Genomic DNA, 18,901 nt, shown 5'->3' on the forward strand with positions numbered 1-18,901 from the left:
TTTGTAAATTTGATGTTCATACATATTCTAGTCCCTATCCAAGTAGGATCTGAACACTTGATTGACAACATCTTGGTTGACTCTGTAGTATTAAGAATAGATCTTAACACTAGCTAAGGTCTGATGTTGAAGCACACATCTCTTGACCAAGCATAGTAAAGTATATGTTTATAAAAGAGGTTTGGGGCCAGATGGAAGGGCATATTAACAGAATTTATTTGTGAACTTACACCAGTTATGCCTGCTATGTCTTATTTGTCTTTTTCATTTCTTTGTGTTCTCTCTTGTACTGTACTTCATATTTTTACAATTGTTTCTTCAGCCTCTTCTGCTTTCTGAACACTGATACATTTGTTCCTTCTTGGCATCACATCACTTGAACTGCTCACCCAGAATCAGATAAACCTGCTCCTGGGAATATTCCCACCCCACCTCCATCCCATCCCCCTCACAAACCTACATACACACATTTACATGTACATATGTACATGAAAACACTTGTGGTCTTCCTTGATAGGGGTCTTAATTTGAGTATTTAAACTTCAAGGTCTCTGGCTTTCTTTCTAGTTTGGCTTCAGTAGAGTAGAGTAATCATTCATGTTCTGTAATGATATGTTTATAAGTGCTTAAAATCAGAGATATGTTTGAAAAAGAGCTTGTTACGCTCATATTAAAGTGTATTTGGAAGGGCTGGTGCCATGGCTCACTTGGTTAATCCTCTGCCTGTGGCGCCAGCAAACCATATGGGCGTCAGGTTCTAGTCCCAGTTGCTCCACTTCCAGTCCAGCTCTCTGCTGTGGCCCAGGAGTGCAGTGGAGGGTGGCCCAAGTAGTTGGGCCCCTGCAGCCACATGGGAGACCAAGAAGAAGCACCTGGCTCTTGGCTTTAGATCTGCGCATTGCTGGCCGTAGTGGCCATTTGGGGAGTGAACCAATGGAAGGAATACCTTTCTCTCTGTCTCTCTCTCTCTCACTGTCTATAACTCTACCTGTCAAATAAATAAATAAAATAAAAAATTTAAAAAAGTGTATTTGGAAAACATATCAGAGGGACAAAGCCAATATCGCTTTTGCTATGTCCTGTTGGCTACTTGTCGGAACTGTCTGTATGCTGCCTGCCCTGGTTTCTCCACTCATCTGGGAATCCAGAATATTGGTTAACTACTTTTTCCTTTCAATATAGCCTACTATGATTTAAAAATTTAAGCTATTCTAACCATTTATTTTGGACAAAGTCCTTAGATCCACTCTGGTTGCCAATTGCTTCTCTTACAGTGAAGATCCAGTGATAGAATATGACTTCATGTTAACCATTGAGAGATGCCTTATATAGGAAGAGGCAGCAACTGAAACATGAATTACATGACAACCTTTTGATGTTTAGGTCAAGTTTCTGATAGGACATTGATGTGAAGGGATGATCACACTCTCAATTATCTACTTTGTGTTTAAGGTGTATACTTATTGGGTTTCAGAATTATTGTTGTTGGAAAGCTAGAGCATCTTCATAGTTGTTGATCTTCTCTTGCCAATATTATGGTCTACTCTGTGGAGTAGGATAAAGAGATGAAAATTGTTACTCAATGTGGCAGTGCTTTTTCTCCAATATCAGAGGCTGAGCACTGTGCTGAAACATGACAGCATTGGTGGTAATGAAATTAGAGTTATATGTCAGAGAAAAATACTTAGGGTCCCTGCCATAATGCTTATGATAGCACTATCCTCCCTGTCCCCCAGAATAGGTCAGGTAAGTCCTTTTCCCTTTTCTCCTTATGCATAGGAATCACAAAATCCTATTGCTTATCTCTTTGTAGTTTTTTCAATTTATACTCTCTCCCTTTGTCCTCTATGGACACTGCTCTAGTTCAAGTTCATACTGCCTGTTTCTAAGATTATGGGATTATTATGGTTAAACTGGTCTCTAACTCTCTCTTCTCCCTCAGTTATCTCAAAAACCACTGACAATTTAATTTTTAAAAATTAGTTAACTTATTGCTCCATTCAAAAAATTGGTGATTCCCTTTTGATCATTGAATCAAGTCCAAACTACTTAGTGTAGTAGGTAAGAACACTCATCATCAGTCCACTAAGGTTTTTGAGGGTTTTCTCTTAACAGTCTTTCACCCACACTCATACTACATTGGCTTTGTTACTGATTACCTCTGTTTTTGCCTCTTCTTTACTTTTCTCATCTTCTCATTCACAGGTGAACTTCTAGCCAGCATTTCTATTAAAATTTACTGATTCTCTAAACGTTTCCTCTTTTAAAGGCAGTGTATACTTCCACCTGAACAAGAAATTCATCTCTGTTCTGTCTTTTGAAGTACCTTGTGACATTTTCTGTCTTGCACTATGTAGAAGTGGGCATGAGCATTCTTACTAGACTGGAGGCTCACGAGGAGCAGAGATTTGGCTATATTAACTATAGCATGATGTTCCCTTCATTTAGAGTGAGGCACACAGTAGACCTTTGCTAAATGTTGTTTGGAATTGAATTTTCAGATTTTGTCTGGGAAAAAGTTAAGTTTAATCCACATCAACTCAAGGGTTTCTGTAGATACAGTATGTAAGACAAATGTACAGAACATAGATGAATGGTTTGGGGCCTACTTTGATCATATATTCTAAGCCAAAAAACCAAAATGTGACTTCAAAGGTGATGTTTAAAACTGTCAAAGGACAGTAGGACAATTTTACCAAAATTTGAATATAAGGAATTTGATTCCTTTTATATGTTAGAGATTAACAACTCTAACAGCTCTTAAAGATACAAACCCCAAATGTATAATGATGTCAATGGTTGTATACCCAATATGTTGGTATGTGAAGTCTTTTTAAATATTTTATATATATACAGCTTATGTTTAAATTTTACTCAGTGTTTTACAAATAAGCTGTATCACAAAGTATTTTTATGTAAAGAGAGACCAACAATGTTGCTTTCTATCTTCCACTGTGCTAACACTATCCAGCAGATGTGTAAACTAATCTGAGAATTAGGCTCACAGAAAACTGTGTACTAAAATCCTAAATCTTGTAGTTTTAAAGAAAGTTCTTTCGCGTGGTGTGTTGTTCCAAATCTTACTTCTCTTGTATTAAAAGTTACAGTATTTAGAACTGATTCTCTTTGAATCTTGTAACAATATTTTAGTTATTCCATTTTCAGTTTTGAACAAATTGACATTTTTCCATCAATACCTCTGGGTAATATATTTTTTTAGGTAATACTATTCATAATGCACCTGTTATTCAGTCCCCACTTCACAGACAGCTATGCTTTGGGGCACAGATCTTCCTTTGAAGCTAGTGGGAACTTGGTGCACAGATGAAACATGTGGCAGGAAGGGAGACATTTCCCACCTTCCTCTCTCTCAAACTCTTTCATCACTGTGTGGTTGTTTTCCACTCCTCTGTAGATAAGAATCATTTTGTAAAGTTTCTATACTTAACACACCAAGACTAAATGCTGTTAAGTACCATCAGCCATTCTCACCACAGTCATCCAGAGTGATTGAGTTAAAGAAAATTAGGTTACTCTACCAGGAACTGTGACCCCAAAAACTGATGGTTGCTGATAGTGTCTTTGGCAGATACTCTTCTACAAGTGCCAAGAGACAGACAAGGCAATTTCCTTTGTGCTGTTCCTCCATCCTTTTTGAAGAGACTGGTATATTTTCCTTTTCCCTCATTTCGGGTCCATTGCTTGACTCTTAGGGTCAGACAGCTGCTGACAATGCTGCTCAGCTCTTAAATGTAGTGACTGGATTGCATCTAAACCTCTTCCCCAGGTGTATTGCCTAACTTTGTAAAATTTCAGAAAGATGTAGTATGAAAATTTCTTTGACAATCCATGTGGATGCTGAATGGTCTTCTTTTTCAGGAAAGTGCCATGTAAAGTAGTCCCATGAAGAATCATAGCCAGGTTGCTCATGTTGTGTACTTTGTAAGACTGCCAGTATGCCAGTCCTCATGCTAACCTGACCAGTTCAAACTTTGGAATAGAAATATTGTCTTTTTCTTGACTTTTCTGAATTGTTTTCCTGATCTCCACACCCTACCACAGGCTAAAATTGGGGCTTTATTTACCCTAAAATTATTTAAGTTTCTCTTACATGAAATAAACTTAGTTGGAAGAGGAGGAAGCTTGCTTTTCACCAGCCAGATGCAAACATTCTAGATAAAATTTGACCATCTGGAAGTGATACTCCCGTGATGGCTTTTTTTTAAAAAGATTTATTTATTTGAAATTCAGAGTTACACAGAGAGAGAAGGAGAGGGAGGGAAAGAGAGAGAGGGAGAGAGAGGGGGAGAGAGAGGGGGAGAGAGAGAGAGAGAGAAAGGTCTTCCATCTGCTGGTTCACTCCCCAATTGACCACAATGGCTGGAACTATGCCAATCCAAAGCCAGGAGCCAGGAGCTTCTCTGGGTCTCCCACGTGGGTGCAGGGGCCCGAGGACTTGGGCCATCTTCCACTGCTTTCCCAGGCCATAGCAGAGAACTGGATCTGAAGTGGAGCAGCCGGGACTCAAAAAGGTGCCCATATGGGATGCCAGCACTGTAGGCGGTGGCTCTTTACCCGCTATACCCCAGTGCCAGCCCCTGTGATGGCTTTTAATAAAAGGAAATTTTTAGTCTTTCAACATATACGTGTTTTCATAAACATGGGACTAAACACTTGAGGACATACAGTGAATGCTTGCTTTTTTTTTTAGAAAGCTTTTATTTAATAAATATAAATTTCATAGGTACAGCTTGAATGCTTTCTAAATATTCAGTTGTAAATTGCAAATACTATTTAAAAATTAATAGAGAGGATACCTCCCCAACAATAGTAATTTTGTTTGGGAATAGACTTGTGTTTCTAATTTATTTAGGCTAGTTTTTTGTGTGTATTGGATGTGAATGCCTGTTTCTGCCTCAGTTTCCTTGTCTATAAAATGGAGCAAAAGAAGAGGATTGAGGACTGTACAAACAATGCCTTTAACTCTGATCATATTTTGTGATTCTAGATTAACTTCTATATCTCTAGTGGGGCTAGAGAGGCAATGAGAAGGAACGATTGCATAGAAAGACCTGAACTATAGAATTAAGTCAAATCGGATCAACTTTGCCCTCTGAGTCTTCACATAAGGAACCTACCACATACTCTCTCTCCCCTGCTACCTTTCTTTTCTATTCTTTATTCTCCCTCTTTCCCTTTGTGGCCCCCTTTCTTCTTTCTTTTCTTATTCCTCCAGAGGGGAAGGCATAGTTCTCCTGGGCAACACATTTAAGAAATTTTTATAATTACTACTCCAACTTAGCTCTTTTTAGACGGATACTGAGTAAAAACACTGTGCCAGCATTCATGTGTTCTTCTTGAATTTTACCATTTTTATATTAAATTAACTTTATATTTCCCAAGTTTTCCCCAGTAAAACTCGGGAGGAAGAATATTTATTAGAGTGTGAGATCACTTCCATATCCATGTAATTACTGCTTCTCATGAAAAGAGACATGTTAATTCACACGTGCTCCCTTAGTACAATGGGTTTTTACTGCTTTGATATATTTATTTTATTTTTAAAGGAAGGTCCAACTACCATGATTAAATCTATATTCTGTTCCCTTTCCTCTTCCTCCCTCACATAACTAAGCACAAAAAAATTTTAGATTTATTTAAGTTCAAAGAACAGGAAAAAGGAAATCAGTATTTCCTTTTGTGCTATTTTCTCTTGGACCTTTGCCACGTACCTGAAAAATGAACCCCAACCCTCTTTTTTTGGATTTTCTTTTTTTTTTTTTTTTTTGGTCAGGGTAGATTTCTAGCAATTTAGTAAATGTTGTAAAATCAATCAGAGTCTTTAAAAAATTAGTCCTGCCAAGACTGTGAAATGCATTCCTACATATTCATTTCTGAATTGATGGATGGATGACAGGCAGTAGGCAGCAGGACTGAGTACTAAACGATTCTTGTGTCAGCCTTCAGAAATCTTAGCAATCTGATCTGTAGCACACGAAAAGGAGTAGGAAAAGAGCAAAAACAGAAATATGCATGAGAATTTGGTCTTAAGTCAGAAAATAGCAGCAAGGTATTATTTTTAACAGGAGGAATAGAAAAATAGTGAAACCAGAAGGCTGGAACTTTTGATACCATTATGAATAAATGAATGGATTATGTTATGTTTTATTGAAAATGTATCTGTTATGTTATGCTATGTTGAATCCTTTGCAATTAGTTGTAAGGGAATAAAAATTATTGAAAGTGTGGAAGGCTGAGAGATGAGATAAGGGCAAAGTTCTACTGGTAATCTTCTAGCAAATGTTAGTGTGGTTTGATAATACTATAGCCTAGGAAGCAGAAGGCTAGTAACTTATCCCGGGACTACTCTCCATGATCCATTGTGTCTACAAACAAGCTGCTTCGCCTCCGGATCCAATTGTCCATATCCATTAAATGAGAGCATTGTAGTGGGTAGTGTTTCACCAGTCCCCATTCAAACTCCTGCAGCTCAAATTTTATAATGGTTTCTCTCTCATGTACCATGGGCAGAAAACAAAAAGAAATATGCAGAATCTGTGGAGTTAACTTTGTTAAAAATATATACAGCATTTTAAATCTTAAGATGAAACATTCATACAATTTGGGTAATTTTATTCAATCTATAATGTTGGCATTTGAGTTCAATGCTTATCTTTTCTCCCTTCCCTTTGTGAAGCCCATTGTGTCTTGCTTATTCTTAGCAGTATTCAAACAACAACTCTCCAAAAGAGAAAAGAAGAATGGAAACTGAAGAAATCAATTCAAGTACAATTTCTTCTGAGGAGTCCACTGGTTTACTCTCAACCTGCTCTACTTTTTCTCAAACCTGGCTTCAAGTCAATTTGAGCATTTCTTCACAAATCTGGTTAGAGTTTCTTTAACAATATTTTAAAAAGAGAAGAAAAAGAATGGCAATTACATAGCTAAATAAAAGTTACAGACTACCCTAGGTAGAAAAACACAGAATTATCTTCCTCTCTTTACCCAAGCCCTTCAGGAACTGATGGAGATAAGCTAATAATCAGCTGCTGCTCCCTTGAAGAATGAGGAGGCAACAGAGAAAGCACTAGAAGATCTTCAAATTTCCTGGGAGTCCAGAGGGTCCATAATATGACTTTTGCCTTCAGGGAAATCACATTTCACAAGTAGGTAAAATGGAAGTTTAGACTAACCCAATGTGTTTCACCTTAAAAATGACCAAAACTGTTCCACCTCCAAGAGTGTCCCTAAACACTCTCAACATTCCACACAAGTACATTTTTCCCCCTGGGGAGTCCACTGGTTTAGTTGGGTTTCATTTTCCAGCTGCCTGGGAGCATGGCCTATGTTCCCAAGGCATAACCTAGGTTCTCTAAGCAAACCGGGAATGCATTAGAGAGTGAACAGTCTGTAATGGTATATGCACATGTGAACTATTTGCTACTTAGGGGAATTTGTACCCTTTGAAAAATTCAAAGTTATAAGTACAATAAAGTAATCAATTATCAGTAGTTTGAAACTAAATCAGTTAATTGATCATATTTTGTCCACATTTTAGAAAGGATTTCAAAAGCATTTAAACAATTTTCCTAAAGCATTAAAAATCCCTAAAAGTCAACTGGTAGTCAGCCAGGGAAAGATGAGAGTCAATAGGTTGTCAGGGAACCCACCTTGCAATCCCAGGTATAGATTGCAGTCCCAGGTATTAGGACTAAAACCCTGGTCTCCAGAGTGCAGGGGGAAGGAAACATTCCCATTGTGGTATGCATTTGTGTTTAACACATACAGGAGGTTTTGCCAAGTGTTATGAGTGAGACAAAATATGAGACACAAACAAACTTCGCCCTTGAGATTGTTATTATTTAGGAGGATAAACTGCAGCAGGAGAGAGACCAGGGAATATTAACAATCTGCTTACCAGTGAGGGGAAGTGTTGTCCTACACACTGATTATGGAGTCGAATAACATATCCTAGATAGGAGTGACAGATCGATACAATCTGGCTTTCCCTTCATTCAGTTTCTCAGCTTGTGGCCAGAAGCCAGGGATATATTTTGCTGTCTTTGTTCCTTACTCCACACATGCTCTGGCAAGCAGCTGTTACATCTTCCTTTCCTTGCTCAGCCATGATCAGTGCACTTCTTTGAGGTCCTAGGAAGAATTTTAATCAGCCCGGGCCAGTCATTACTGTCTCTCTCCAGACGTATCCTACAAATCCTTCATTTTTATTCCTCTCCAGTGTTGTGAAGAAGAATGAGACTGAAATTATCCTTGTTACACAGCTTAACAGCAAAACCTGGGCCACTAGCAGCAAAGACATAAAATACTTCCTTCTCTCTTTTCATAAAATGGGTGAAGGTATCACTTCCTGATACTGCTAAACTAAAGCTCAGGGATTTTGCTTATTATGTATATTTTAGTTTTTCCACTTTTTTTAAACCAAAGCTATTTAAATTTTGTCATTTCCACCTTGTACTTGTTCTAGTTGGTCTAAACGAAACAAATTGATAAGGACACTGTCTGTTTTATCTCCTAGTGCATCCCTAAATACTGAGCATTCCCCCACCAAGTTTTGAGTTTCCAAATGAATGAACATGTGACATACTTTGAAAGAAAAGTCTTAATTTCAGTTAATTTTTGTCTGCTCCCACTCCATGTCATCTCAGAAAATATCATGTGGCATTTAATGAAATGGATTATCTGCTTCAAATGTTTTATCTATTCATTTGACATATATTCACCCAATTTCTTTTTTTTTTTTTTTTTTTTTTTTTTTTGACAGGCAGAGTGGACAGTGAGAGAGAGAGACAGAGAGAAAGGTCTTCCTTTGCCCTTGGTTCACCCTCCAATGGCCGCCGCGGCCGGCGCACCGTGCTGATCCGATGGCAGGAGCCAGGTGCTTCTGGTCTCCCATGGGGTGCAGGGCCCAAGCACTTGGGCCATCCTCCACTGCACTCCCTGGCCACAGCAGAGAGCTGGCCTGGAAGAGGGGCAACCAAGACAGAATCCGGTGCCCCGACCGGGACTAGAACCCGGTGTGCCGGCGCCGCTAGGCGGAGGATTAGCCTAGTGAGCCGCGGCACCGGCCATATTCATCCAATTTCACAAAACCAGGATATTATTTATGCCTATCAGGTCACAAATAAATATAAAATGAGTGGCCATGCAAATAAATGCCTATAATAAATGGTGATGTGTCATGGGCTGATTGTGTGGGCAAATACTAACTCTGATAGGAGTTCAGGAGCAATGATAAGACATTTTGGCTGTTATCATCAGATAGTATTCCACAGAACAGGCACTATTTGAGCTCAGCTCTTCCCAGTGGATGGAGTTTCAATGAAAAGTGGTGGGAAGAATGGGGAGAGGATTTAAGGAAGAAAAATAGCTTAAATAAAGATGCATGAGTATGTTGACATCAGGTGGATCGTCAGAAATAAGGTTATGGGGCAGACATTGTGGCATAGTAGGTAAGGCTACTGCCTGTGACACCAGCATCCCATAGGGGCACCAGTTCAAGTCCCAGCTGCTCTACTTCTGATTCAGCTTCCTGGTAATGAGCCTAGGAAATCAGCAGGGTCCACTTGGGACCCTGCACCCATGTGGGAGACTCACAGGAAGCTCCTGATTCTGGCTTCGGTCTGGCCCAGCTCCAGACATTGCAGCCATTTGGGGAGTGAACCAGTGGATGGAAGATATCTTTCTCTCTCTCTCTCCTCTCTCTCTCTCTCTCTCTCTCTCTCTGCTTCTTCCTTTAGGTGCAACCCAGACTTCCAAATAAATAAATACATTTTCAAAAAAGAATGAAAGTTACTGTGTCTTGCAGGAGTGAGCCAGTTTCTTTAGGTTAAAAGTTAAAATTGGGAGGTTAGGTAAGGACTGGATTGTAGATGATTTGAGAATAAAATTAGGAAATTTAAATGTCATCTAATGGTTGTGGTGGGACGGCACAATTATATGGAAATAGTAAGATTGGGGAGATTAGATTTGGGGAGACCACTTGCTGCCCATCGTGTTTTGTTAAAGATTGAACCTCAGTGTGAACTGGGAGATGCCAGTAATTGTGGCAAGAATGAGACAAAGGCCAGACATTCCAGAGGCGGAAGTGGGAGCAAGGTCCAATCAAGAAAGCCAGGTCTGAGATAAACATCAGGAGAGGCTATATTCGGCCCTATTGGGGAGGCCTGGTGAGTGCTGTTTTTCCTATCATTTAATGAATGCACATATTAAGGATTTAAGGGCGCTGAACTAGGAGACAAGATCCTAAACAACACTTCAACTCTGATGCACATGTAAAGCCTTTACTTTCTGAAATTAAGATGCTTCTTTAACCATCTCTGCTTATCCTCAATGTGGAAAATTTTCTTGAAAAGCAGTTATTAAATCAATAGCATATATTTCAATTGATGGCACCTTGTCATTAAAAAGATAAAGTAAGATATATGTTTTTACTGTATTTAGAATTTTGCTTTCATAACAAAATTATTTCATGCTCATTGCAATTATGTCAAACAACCCAGCATGCATAAATTATACTTAAAAATGAAAAACATAGCCAATATTATTCAACAAACACCTACATTGCCCAAAGTAAAGAATCTCTGGGAAATAATTCCACTGCCAGGGCATTTGGCACATTATGAATGTATTCATCACATTCTTACTGAATAGTTCTTATAAGAAACCACTCTTCTAAGTCCCAGAGGGAGACAAAATGAAACAGGAAAGGGCTCTCTCTGTCTTGGAGTAGGGTTGGGGAAGTGGAGCTCACTAGAAGACATGACAGACAGACATAATTTTAACAGGATAAAATGTGATTGATTATGAAGGAGATTCCCCAGGGAGCACTCGGGAATATCTGAGGAAGACAGAGATGCTCTTCTCTTCTCTACTGGGGAACACCAGGCAAGGCTTCATGAAAGACACAATATGTAAGCTGGGCTTGGATGAGTGCATAGGATTTCTACAGATATTAGTAAAGTTGGTGAATCAGTTAAACAAAATGCTGTGACAAAAGGTAAGATTCTAGGAAGAACCATGTGTCTTCAGGGAAAACAGCAGCCCAGAGCACTTGGAGTGCAGGCTATGACTAATCATAACAATGGTTATAGGAAATATTTGTTAAGCAATTACTGTGTGCTGAGCACCGTCATGGTTTACTTGGCGATATGTAGTATTATTGGCCACACTTTGCAGCTGACTACACTGAAGTGCAAATCACCTAAGTAACTTGCACAAGAGCATGAGTCCAAAGGTCTTATTCCTCTCATAAGAAGACACATGTAAAAACACACACACAGGGATAAGCAGCTGTGAATGAGTGCTGGGTGTAGCTCAGGAGAAGCATCATAATAATTGAAAATTATTCTGTAGATGATTTGACGGCATCTGCTGAATTTAGATCATCATCACCACCACTATGTGTTTAGTGGAACTGGACCATAAGATCCGTAGTAATGTAGTATTAATGAAGTACAGGTTGTATATCAAACTCCAGTATCCTCCAGGGAACTTTGTAACTTTTAAATTCTTATAAGATTTTGCATGTCAAAGATGTTTCCATATCCTGTGTTATTAATCCTCTGAATGATGTAGCATTTCTTTCATTGGATATATGAGGAAACATACCCCAAACTGGCACTGAACTTGCCAAGAGTCCATGACTGGCAGGTGGTAGAGTTAGGGAAGAAAACTCGTTCTTTTCATGCCTAGATTGTGGCTACTGCTTCTACTCAGTCCTCTTTTCCTCCACTGATCTTATTTCAACAATCCACTTTTCACAATCAGAGGTATAGATATAAATGCATGTGACAGTTTATGGCTTTGCTTGATAATAGAAATCAGAACACTGATACAGAAGACAATATCCTTCCTTGCAGAAAGAATGGGCTATTTTCTGACTAATACAGCACAACCAGTCAGTCAGGTGTTTGCCCAGGGAGGCAGTGGCTTCTGTACTTTTCCACTGGTAAGGAAAGAGCAGTCCTAGCTGGTTTTCTCTGGAAACTCAGTGTCAAACTTCATGGCAATCTTCCCAGGCTTTTATTTTGGGAACTAGGCCAGCTGTCCAACTGTATAAGGTTAAATCATTCATTTCACAATCTTTTTACCTCCCACCCAGCTTATTAGTAAAATAAGATGTTCATAGTGCTTGGCGAAAGAGAAAGTGTCACTTTCTGAATTCAGCACACGTTTCTGCCATATACTTGATTATAAGATGTCAATACTTTTTAAAAAATATTTATTTTTTGAAACGCAGAGACACAAAAGGAGAGAGATAAAGAGAGAGACAAACATACACACACACACACACACACGCACACAGATTCCATCTGCTGGTTCACTCCCCAAATGACCACAACAGCCTGGTTTGGGCCAGACAGAAGCTGGGAGCAATCCAGGTCTGCCACATGGGTGGCAGGGGTCAAAACTTGAGACTTACTCTCTGCCTTCCCAGGCACATTATCAGGAAGCTAAATCAGGAACGGAGCAGCTTCCTAGCACTAGCTTCCAACTGGCACTCAATATAGGATGCTGGTGTTGCAAGCTGCAGCTTAACTTGCTGCACCAAGCTTCCAGCTTGAAGACTTCAATATTTTTTATCAAAAACTCTCCACTATGTTTTGAGTCAATATCAGAGGCAAGGTGGTGCTAGATAGTCATCTGGTGTTGGGGCAGACAGCACATTCTACTTTGAATATTACCCAAATATCTCTAAATGAAAAGAAGAATAGAGAGTATGTGAAATTCCTAGGGGGTCTATAAAAATTTCCAGAAACTCAGTGGTTGGAAACCCTCACAGTTCTAGAGATTAGTGATTTGAAACCCAGGTGTCAGCAGAGCTGTGCTCCCTCTAAGATTGTGGATAGAATCCTTTATTTCCTCTTTCTATCTCTGGTGAGTGCTGTCAATCCTTAGTGTTCCTTGGTTTGCAAACTGCAAAGTTCTTCCCAAGTATATGTTTTCACATCACAGTTTTCTCTTTGTTATAGGAACATCTGTCATTTTTGTAAGGGCTCATTTTAATGACCTCATCTTTATTTCTAATTTAAGCTCCTTTTGCAGGTAGTGAGGGTAAGGACTTCAACTTCCCTTTCAGGGGAACACAATTCTTTTGGGGGAACACAATTCAACTCATAACAGATGTAACCAATAATTGGCACCCTTCTATTGTTACTTGTGTATTCTTCATATCACTTCATGAAGATTGTAAACTTTTTAGAGCTATGAAATGAATAGAAGTAGAGGAAATACTTTTTTAAAAGATTATTTATTTGAAAGTCAGAGTTACACACAGAGAGAAGGAGAAGCAGAGAGAGAGAGAGGTCTTCCATCTGCTGGTTCACTCACCAATTGGTTGCATTGATCTGTAGCCAAGAGCCAGGATCTTCTTCCGGGTCTCCCACATGGGTGCAGGGGTCCAAGGACTTGGGCCATCTTCTACTGCTTTCCCAGGCCATAGCAGAGAGCTGGATTAGAAGTGGAGCAGCTGGGACTCATACTGATGCCCTTATGGGATGCCAGCACTGCAGGTGGCAGCTTTACCATCTATGCCACAGCACCAGACCCAAGGAAATACTTTGACCCTCTTTGGTAAACCTATGATATCTGTTGGAATTATTATTTTAATTTCAGCCATACTCAAACTTTCGTTTTCAGTCTCCACCAGTTTCTTATCTCCATGAGGACAGGGGTCATATTTGGCTCATGCTTATACCCTAGTAGGATTACCACAGTTATGGAAAAGCAGTACTACAGAGTGCTTAACCTTGTCATCATGGGAAGTGGGTGATATAGATTCTAATCCTGGCTGTTCTGGGCACTAGCTATGTAATGTTAGGCAAGTATGTTAATTTTAATATCCTCATCTGGAAAAGAATGCTAAAATAATACTACTCTCAAGGTTTTTACAAGATTAAACATGTTTAGAGCATTGCCTAGCTATTATTATGACTTTTTACTCAGTAAATTCTTGTGGAATAACTTGAGGATGCAGGTGGTCTAGTCCTAATTCTGTCATTAAATCTCTGTCTCTTTGGACAAGACATCTGTTTTCTGGGCCTTAGATTTTGCTCCTGCAAATTGAAGGATTTAGATAAGATGGCTCTGAGGTTCCTTTCAATCTGACAGTTTGTCAGTCAAGCTAGCACCTTATGATGATAAGAAAAAGAAAGGATGTTTTACATCTAGCTGATTCTATTCTTTATTGAGGATTCCAACAAATAGTAAGGATTTTTCAAAGATAGGCATAGTGTTATTAGTTTCTTTCCGAAACTTACTAACTTACTGTATCTGTTTGAATTATTATTTTAATAAAATAAAATCTAAGAACTATTAAGGTCTATTGTAAGTTAAGCTCTGTGCTAGGGTATGGGCACATAAAAATGACTAATATGCAATTCTTTCCTACATTATGTTTGAATCTGAAAGCAATTGAGTTTTCATATCTTTTAAAACATTGTGAGTTGGCAAGGGTAGAGACACAGTGGAGGATCCTGATTTTCTAGTAAGTTACTTGATTTCTTCTCTGTAGTCCCTTCTGTTGTACATACACACAACAGAAGGTAAAGAACATTCTGCCATTGTTTCTTACTGTTGCTCCTTTATTGATTCACTCACTGTTGTCCAAGGCAAGGCCCCTGCACACAGCAGCTCCAGAAAGTGTGCAGATTGGATGAAGACGGGGTCTCTTTGGGGAACCCTAAGACGAAAGCTCTCTAGGGAGCTGCTCCACTGGATGCAGCCTGACACCTTATCTATTCAACTGCGTTAAGCTGAGGCCTCTCGAGTAGGTACTATTTGAGCTGGTATATGAATGGAGAGAGAATAAGACTAGTAAAATACTTCTGAGAGTAGGGAGAGACAGTAGAGTGGGCAGAAGAAACAGTCTGTGCAAACGCTCTGAGGAGGAAGTGCTGTCTGTTCTTGGGACAGAAGGAAGGCCAGTGTGACCAGGGTGTGGCATGCTGTGAGGTCACAGGATCTGCCAGATCATGCAGGACCTCATGAGAAATCTAAGTAAGGAGTTTGGATTTTATTCAGAGGCCAGCTGGAAATCACCTACATTCCGTGTGGATGTTTTGTTGTTCCAAGTATCACACAAAATGTCAGTCCTCAAATATGTTGCTTGCTTTCTAAGAAGTTACTTTCTACAGCCCTGAAGCCTTTCTCAATACTGTGGCTTTGACTGCCCAACCCCATTGGGCAAGGGTTGGGTTAAGTAAAAGCTGAGCCTGATGGTGACGCAGTTTTAGTTAAGAGAAGAGGAAGGAACATTGTCATCTGTTTACTTTGAATTTTGACAAGCGTTTGGATTTTGAAATGCAACCGTGTGCTTGTGGTAGAGGAAGATGGGTAGGTAATAAATGACTTGTTGTAAATGAATTGAACAGTAGAGCACTGTTACTTCAGAAACAGTGGATTTCAATTGGACAAACCAATGCTGTTCACTTCCAGAAAAACTGATGGCCTGTGATGGTGTTTATTTTCTTCTAAGTTACTTTGTAGAGACTTCAAGAAATATTTTTGAGGCATAATTTTACTTGCTGAAAAAAATGATAAAGACGTGTGAAAGAATTACCTGAAAAGATGAAAAAGAAAGCTCACTAAGCAAAATAAAAATCTCAACCTGTCAAGCACCAAACATCTACTGGATAAACTGACAATTCTCATTAATAAGCATAAACTGAAGTTTGAGGACTTATAAAAAAGAACATATTATCATGAATAAAATTTGATTGGCTTTTAAAAGATCTTTGTGAAGAATTACTATTCTCAAAGTTGACTAAATAATATATACTTACTATAAGAGATTTAAGAGAGCATATACTTTGAAAAGTATTTAAGACAGCATGTAAGAGAGATATAAGAGCACATAAACTTTGAAAATTCTCCTCCACTGCCTCTGCTAGCTTCTCTCACAACTCCTCCAGAGGTAACCAGTAGTAATGAGTTGATTATATATTTCCAGTTTTTATGTATTTGTGTGACAGTGCATTTTTACATATTTGATTTTATTTTAAGAGAAGAGCTGAAATAAGATCATGCCAGGCACATTGTTCTTGTTTTTCTATGTTTTGTTTCTTTATGAGCATATGGAGGTTTATTTTATTCTGTTAATTAGTTCAGAATATTACACTGAAATTACCACAAATTATTTAATCACATACCAATTTGTATACACTTATGAGTTTAACATTTATTTTGCAGTTACAAACAATGCCACAAGAATTACTCTTATACTATTTTCTGCACATGTAGGAGTACTTCTCACAGATCAATTCTTTGCTTTTTGAAATTTTAATTTATTTATATTCTATTTTATTTGAAAGGCAGAGAGAGAGAGAGAGAGAGAGAGAGAGAGAAATAGAGGCAGAGAACCATACACTAGTTCACTCTATAGATGTGCACAATAGCCACAGCTGGGCCAAGATGAAGCCAGGAGCCAAGAATAAAATCCAAGTCTCCCTTTTTGTGAATGTCAAGGAACTAAATACTTGCGCCATTACATTCTACTCCATAGGGTGCATATTAGCAAGAAACAAGAATCAGAAGCAGAGCCAAGTCAAACCTAGGCATCCCAATGTGGAATGTGGACATCCCAAGCAATGTCTTAGCCACTTGCCAAATATGTGCCCCTAGGTTCAATACCTAAAGGAATTACTGGTTGTGAGTTTTACATTTTGATCATGTCAAATTAATCTACTTATAAGAATTTATTTATTTTTTTTATTTGGTCCATTTGCTTGACCAAAAATCAGCATTTAATTATTTCAAATTTTACATTCCCGATCACTTCATGAGGTTGAATATCCCTTAATAAACATATTGAAGACTTATAATTCTTCTGTAATTTACCCATTCATAATATAATCATTTAAATACTTTCCTGGGGCAATCATTTGGTCTTGCAGCTAAGACACTTGCTAAGTTATCTGCTTATCAGAGTGCCTGGATTTGATCCTGGCCCTGACTTCTGACTCTAGCTTACTGCTAATAGAGAGCCTGGGATCCAGTGGTGACGGCTAAGTAATTTTTGGGTTCCTACCACCCATGTGGGAGACCTGAATTGAATTTCCAGCTCTTGGCTTGGACCTTACCCATTTTGTCCATTGCAGACGTTTGGATGAGTGAATCAATCAGTGGTTGGGCATTTTCTGTCTGTCTTTTTCTCTCTCTGTCTCTCTGCTTCTCAAATAAGTACATACTAAAAAAAATAAAGTTTTATAAGAAGTGTAATTTTAAGCAGTCTATATATTAGAGCCATTGAACACTTGTCTACAATTCACCTTTTTTCTAATGGATCTCCATTTTCTTTATAATAGGGTTTATTTTCTCCTATTGAATGGAAATAACTTGATGATATAATAAATCCTTACATATCCATAGATGTATTTTGGGATTTTCTATTCATTTGACAATAGTACATTTGTGAATTGTTTTATCGACAGCTTCTTTTGCTAACACAGCTTTAAATCATAGAATATTTTTCAATAGGTCAAGGTACTTTCCTCAATGCCCATCCTTACCTCCATTCCCTACTAATATAGTTTTCAAATTTTTCTTGGCTAGTCTTGCCAGTCTTGCATACTTTCTCTTTCAAATGAGTGTAAGATTCTGTGCCAGATTCTATAAACTTACAAGAAAAACAAACAAATTAGAACCAACCTACAAGAATTTTGATTTGCAGTACTTTGGATATTTTTAGAACATTTGAGGATAACAAACATCTTTATTAGAAGAGTTCTCTATATGGTCACATGGCATGCCTTCCTTTTGTCTGGACTTTTTAATCTTTTCATAAAATCTTAAAAATGTTTGCTTGGTTCATTCTTATTTTGTAGCTTTTTGACTATTATGGTAATGTTTACTCCATTACTACAAATTCTTTCATAATAAAATATTATTATATAGTAATTAAATAATAGACTAATTAATATGAAATAATAAGTGATGCTGTGTAAGAAATTTGTTTATTTTAGTGCACTGTCTTTTGTATTCCTTTATTTTGGAAAACTGTTTTTTGGTGGATTGTCTGGGGTCATTTTGTTATGAAACTGTACAGTCAACAAATTTTATAGTTTTGTCTCTTTCTTTACAAATTCTAATATGGAAGGATTACCACAGTGAAAACTGATGATGGCTATGTCATCCTTGTCTTCCTTCTTAAATAATCGGAACATTTACATTTCAATATGAAGGATGATAGTATCACTAGTGTACAGTCTTGATTAAATTGAGAAATTTTACTTCTATACCTTACTTAGAAGTTTTAAAAGCCAAAATGAATCTTGATAGGTTTGACATATATTGTGTTGAATTTTTTCTTTAATCCAGAAATTCAGTTATTTAATGTTTCATATCCTATTTTTGAACTGTCCTTTACTCTGGAATCCATCATATCTGGTTGAGAGGCATTATTTTTGAAACACTGATGGGTTTAATTTGCTATTTTAGTTAGGAGGTTTGTATCAGCAATAATTAATAAGAAGGGCTTAATTTCTTTTTTTGTGTGCCCTCTCTTCCTCCTTTTATTCTGCCCATACTTCTCACTTTTTACGCACACTTTAGAATCACATTAGCTAGCTTTGGATTTATTTTTTATATCTTGAAAATTTGGTATAAAACTGGCAAAAATTACTTGGACCTTATGGGTTTTAAAGGGTTATATCTTTAAATATCTTTTTAATATCTTCTAAAAATTTTAATGTGCTTGAGATTTCTATCTCATGTTAGGCACACACATACACACACAGATACACATACACATTTTATTTATAAATATTATTTTCTTTCCTAAGTGGTTAAGATCTTTCTTTTTTACTTAAATAAATTTGAATGGACTATTTTAATAAATTAACCATATATTCAAATGAAAACAGCCCACTTTATTATAGTCATT

General features: G+C 37.9%; 1 protein-coding gene across 3 annotated transcripts in view; it reads left to right on the forward strand.

Annotated features, from left to right (window-relative positions):
* Positions 1-18,901, forward strand: part of CYTIP (cytohesin 1 interacting protein) — a 74,202-nt gene that overhangs the window by 19,421 nt on the left and 35,880 nt on the right. The window contains exons 3-4 of one of the 3 annotated variants that reach the window (XM_089329127.1): positions 6,726-6,886; positions 7,011-7,166. The exons of 1 other annotated variant lie outside the window; for it this stretch is intronic. The gene's annotated coding sequence lies outside the window, so the exon portion shown is untranslated. The remainder of the gene's footprint in view (positions 1-6,725; positions 6,887-7,010; positions 7,167-18,901) is intronic. One more of the 3 variants, XM_089329126.1, reaches the window with a different exon arrangement.

This window comes from Oryctolagus cuniculus, chromosome 3 (assembly GCF_051225735.1).
Source record: "Oryctolagus cuniculus isolate XC-2025 breed Fujian yellow rabbit chromosome 3, ASM5122573v1, whole genome shotgun sequence".
Classification (NCBI taxonomy): Eukaryota; Metazoa; Chordata; class Mammalia; order Lagomorpha; family Leporidae; genus Oryctolagus; species Oryctolagus cuniculus.